The following is a 5,549-nucleotide window of genomic DNA, read 5'->3' on the forward strand; positions in this document are numbered from 1 at the left end:
CCGATGTTCGCTAAACTGCGCATGTGTAAAGTTCGCAATGCGCATGCGCAAACTAGCCGCTACGATCAGAAATTTCTCTCTCCTTGAACACAGCCAGGTCGGTAGTTTGAGTAACAGATTGAGGCGTTTGTGGGTGGTAACAGGGGACGGTGCTTGAAAACGTGGGGGTGGAGATCCGAATGCAGGTGTGCCTAATTATGCGAACGGCAATTTATGGGAGTGCATAATTAACAAAGTAGTGTCATGGCACACGTGACATGGGTGGTTTTAACACTGACATGATCGTAGTGCTTAAGAGAGGGTATGGTCAACCTTAAGCTCTACGACCAGTTCCGATGGTTCCCGATGGTCTCGATTAATCCTTATATGGCCGGAGATGACGTGTAATGCGTACGAGAAGGGGGCATATTTTTTATCTTCCGGCCGCTTCCTCCCCTTGGTCAGGCAGCTAACGATCCGAACTTGGGGACGCAACATGCGAGTGCATCATTTGCATATCCGGCCCCTTTTCCCGTACGACCGTGCGGCCGCAACGACCGACTCTGAATGAGGTCCACAGTACCAACCAATCAGCTCCTAACTGTCAGTTTACACAGGCTGTGTTTGAAAATTGACAATTAGGAGTTGATTGGCTGTTATTTTATCTCATTCCATTTCCCTCTCTTGAAGGCTTAGTGAATAGACCCCTTTATCTCTCTCTCCATGCTTTTATAAATCTCCCTCATAGAATGTACTAGATAAATGATGGTTGGAGGCTGACTGGTTGCTATTGGCAATACCTTGACTAGTTCTCTAGAACATTTCATAAATCTCCTATATCAGCTTGTACATCCTTCATGCAAGCCATACCGGGGGGAGGCAGCCAGGTCAGCACTGCGAAGACTCAATGGAAATGGGAGGATCTGGGGGAGGGGCTCGGTTGAGATGGGTGGGTCTGGGGGGCGAGACAACATGATTACATCATCGTAGCCATGTATCGGCTATGCAATGCAGAGATTACCTGCACTGTAAAGCGGGGTCGGAGCCAAGTTGAAATGATTCAATGCGAATTGCGCTATTGGCCCCCTGTGCTGCCCACTTCACTGAGGGAGTGGGTGGCAGGGGCGTTTCTAGAGAGGAGGGGGCCCGTGTGCAGTCTCTGACACAGGCCCCCTCCTCTCCGCCCTGTGGCTGGCAGCGCACTGAGCCAGCGCCGGAGTTATAGACTCTGGGCACTAGAGTTTGCCCAGAGTCTATAGTGTATGCACAGGTCACTGGGAAAATGGCCGCGGTGGGCATTTTCCCTGTACTGCGCATGCACAAACAATGGTAAAATGGCCACAGTGGCCATTTTCCAGTTGTTTTACAGCGCCGGAGGACCGCGCCGATGTGGGACTCCGGAGAGGTAAGTAATATTATGGGTGCAGGGTGTGCGGTGCGGGGCCCCCCTGGATCCAGGGGCCCGTGTTCCCCGCACTCCCTGCACCCATTATAGATACACCCCTGGTGGGTGGCCCCAAACCCTAGAGACTTGTCCACCTTTCCGAGGGTCCGGGAGCAACATCCGATTTTTGGGAGCCTCCTGGCCGTTTCAGGAAGCATACAAGTGGTTTGGCACCATTATAGTATGTGCAGACGCATATTGCAGGTGTATATATGTAACAATAACCTACATACATTAGGGGTCTGATTCTGAGTTGGAATTAAAGCACAGAAAGCGAGTAACTTTGCACCTTTGTAAAACCATGCTGCACTGCAGACGGGGCCAGTAGCGCACGCAGGGGGGGTTTCTGAGTACCCAGAAACCCCCCCTGTCAGACCAAACTTTTTCAGAGACCGAGACAGCCTTGTCTCCGTCTCTGCACTAGCCGCAGGCCACCCACTATGATCGGAGCAGCTCGGGCACTGGCACTGCCTTACAGTCCTCCAAGAGCAGGGAGCGTGGGAGAAGGAGGATCACCCAGCAGTAACACAGGCAGCCTGCAATCCAGTCACCCTTCACTTCTCCAGAGTCCCGTTCAGCCCGGCAAGCAGACGCGTGAATGATTAACTCCATGGATGAAGGATTTAGGCATTTGTACAGAGAGGTGTGTGTGTGTGTGTGTGTGTGTGTGTGTGCTCTTGCAATTCTATCTTTCTGGGGACTTGGGGTGGACAGCACACCAACACCGGTGGGACATCTAGCACAGTGGGGACCTAAAATGAAGTCCCCACGAGTCAAACCATTGGAGACAAAAGAGGAGGCATGTACCTGTTACCCCACATAGCAATTGGGCATGTCCCTGAAAATCACGTTTCCAAGAGTTTTATGGGTGTCGGTGTGTATGCCGTGCTGAGGGTGTGTGTTTAAGAGATCTCTGACAGAAAAAAAATAAAATAAAATTGGGGTGCAATGGCGCCACTTGGCCACCGGGGGGGCGCGTGTCCCCACCTTACGCTCTCCCCATGTTTTAAATTCATTTCTGGCTATTTAGAGGGAAAAAATAAATTGGGGTGCAATAGCGCCACTTGTCCACCGGGGGGGGCGCGTGTCCCCCCATGTTTTAATTTCATGGGTGGCTATTTAGAAAAAGAAAAAAAAAATTGGGGTGCAATGGCGCCACTTGTCCACCGGGGGGGGGCGCGTGTCCCCCCATGTTTTAATTTCAGGGGTGGCTATTTAGGAAAAGAAAAAAAAATTGGGGTGCAATGGCGCCACTTGTCCACCGGGGGGGGGGGGGCGCGTGTCCCCCCATGTTTTAATTTCAGGGGTGGCTATTTAGAAAAAGAAAAAAAAAATTGGGGTGCAATGGCGCCACTTGGCCACCGGGGGGGCACGTGTCCCCCCATGTTTTAATTTCATGGGTGGCTATTTAGAAAAAGAAAAAAAAAAAATGGGGTGCAATGGCGCCACTTGGCCACCGGGGGGGCGCGTGTCCCCCCATGTTTTAATTTCATGGGTGGCTATTTAGAAAAAGAAAAAAAAAATTGGGGTGCAATGGCGCTACTTGTCCACCGGGGGTGGGGGGGGGTGGGTTTGGGGGGGCGCGTTTCCCGACCTTACACTCTCCCCATGTTTTCATTTCATGGGGGGGGTGTCTATTTTTTCCCAAAAAAAATATTTTTTTGGAGTGCAATGGCGCCACGTGTCCACCAGGGTGGGAGGGGGTGCCTGGGGTTTCCCCCCCCCCCCCCAACCTTACAGTCTCCCCATGTTTTTACTTCATGGGCGGCCTCTGTTTTGTTTTTATTTTTTTTCCCAAAAATTTTCTCGGGGTGCTGCTGCACCGGCGCCAGGCGTCCGCCGGGGGGCGCCACCGTGCCGGTCGAGCCCGAGCCCCCTCCCCAGCCACCCATTGGCCCCTCAGGCCTCGGGGCGGCGGTCCCGGGAGGCCGACTCCCCTCTGCGGAGGCCCCAATGAGGTCGGATCTGGGTGCCCGCGTCCGTCCGGCGCTTCCAAGGCCTCGGGGAAGAGAGGGGGAAGTCGCCGCTGAAGGTGGCGCGCAGCGCCGATGGCGAGACCCACGGGGGAATTCCTCCCCCGGATTGTTAGGAGCGGGCAAGAGAGAAGGACGGGGCGGGGTCTTATCCCACCCGACGAGGCCCAGGCCGTGCTCCATGAGACCCATGGGGACTCTGCGAGCGAGGTGGCCCGGAGAGGGAACCAGGAGTGCAAGGGAGGTTCTGTGTCTGAGGTTGCCCGGGCAGGGCTCCAGGCGTAAAAGGGCAGAGAGGCCCCTCTGCTATCTTGGAAGCCTGCGTGGGCTGAACAGGGCGAATCTTCTCCCTCCCTTTACCAGGAGCGTGAGGGAGTTGCCGTGACGGAGCTTGCCCGAGCAGGGAACCGGAGGGTGACCGGGGTGAGAGCCCCATCCACCAGTGCGGGAGCCCCGTGGGTCTTGCGTTGAGGCTTAATGAGGACGACCCTTCCCTGCGGTGCACTGCCACCTGGTGGCAGACAGGGGAACTGCAACCTCTGGAAGTCCCAATGAGGTCGGGAAAAAGGGCCCGATGCCGGGACCCGGTTCCAGGAGGTCGGGTAAAATCTGCCGGCGCCCCGCAAAAGGTGGCGCGCAGCAGCGACGCCGTGACGTCCGAGGGAATTCCTCGGGCGGATTCATAGGTGGTGAAGAGATGCGAGAGAGAGAGCCAGGAAGAGATCCGTGGGGCACAGCGCGAGTTTTCCCAAAGTTTCACCCGAGTTACCCTTCCAATCGATGGGGGCACTCTTTGTCCCAGGTTGATTCTGCTGAAAGTGCATGGCTCCAAGAGTGCAAGGGAGGTTCTGTGTCTGAGGTTACCCGGGCAGGGCTCCAGGCGTAAAAGGGCAGAGAGGCCCCTCTGCTATCATGGAAGCCTGTGTGGGCTGAACAGGGCGAATCTTCTCCCTCCCTTTACCAGGAGCATGAGGGAGTTGCCGTGACGGAGCTTGCCCGAGCAGGGAACCGGAGGGTGACTGGGGTGAGAGCCCCATCCACCAGTGCGGGAGCCCCGTGGGTCTTGCGTTGAGGCTTAATGAGGACGACCCTTCCGTGCGGTGCACTGCCACCTGGTGGCAGACAGGGGAACTGCAACCTCTGGAAGTCCCAATGAGGTCGGGAAAAAGGGCCCGATGCCGGGACCCGGTTCCAGGAGGTCGGGTAAAATCTGCCGGCGCCCCGCAAAAGGTGGCGCGCAGCAGCGACGCCGTGACGTCCGAGGGAATTCCTCGGGCGGATTCATAGGTGGCGAAGAGATGCAAGAGAGAGAGCCAGGAAGAGATCCGTGGGGCACAGCGCTAGAAGGCTCGAGGTGCCCCTGAGCCACCCTTCCGATCGATGAGGCACCCCGCGTCCCGGCGGGGAGGGACGATCGCTCGGCCGGAACCCAGGGGTCCCGGCTGGTTTCATGGGCGAACCTGACCCTCCCTCAGCCCACGGCGTGCCCGGCACCCCTCCGCCACGAGGGCGTCCGGTCCACCAGGTGTCCGCCTTGCGCTCCGACCCCCTTTCACCGGGGGGGACCGGGAGGGCAGGCGGGCCCGTCTGACTCCAGGCGGTCGTGGTCTGCTCTGTCTGTCAGCCCCAGCTCAGGCATCCGACACTGCCAGGGGCTTCCGGGGAGGCTGTCCTCGTTCCCGGGCGAGGCGCTCACCCCCGGGCCCCGGCGGAGCACACGATTTCTCCGGAACCGCTCGAGCGTCGACCTGCGAAACAGACCCTTTCCCAGAGAAGGGCCCGGTGCGCCGCCCGTTGCCCCGACGGTGTAGCGCCCGCACGCAGAGGGCCGTGGCCCGGCCTGCGGAGAGAAAGGCAGAGAGAGATGGGGCGGCCCCCCCGTGAGAGCGACAGAGAGAGAGCCGGGGTGAGTCCCCGCGGCTGTGGGGCGTGAGAGAAATTGACCGAGCCGCGGAGACAAAGAGCGAGGGCGGCCGAGATGGAAACACGGCAGGAGGAGAGGGGAGTCCTTTTCGGAGGGAGCCGGTCGGAAGCTGCGCGCCGAGCGGGCCTGGGCCAGTCCCGGGCCCGGGTCGGGTGGGCGACCGCGCTCCGCACTTCTACACCCTTTCACCCCCCCGGGACAAGTTGAAACCGGTCAGGCGTAGAACGGG

This window comes from Taudactylus pleione, unplaced genomic scaffold, assembly GCF_031769625.1.
Source record: "Taudactylus pleione unplaced genomic scaffold, aTauple2 ptg000662l, whole genome shotgun sequence".
Taxonomy (NCBI): domain Eukaryota; kingdom Metazoa; phylum Chordata; class Amphibia; order Anura; family Myobatrachidae; genus Taudactylus; species Taudactylus pleione.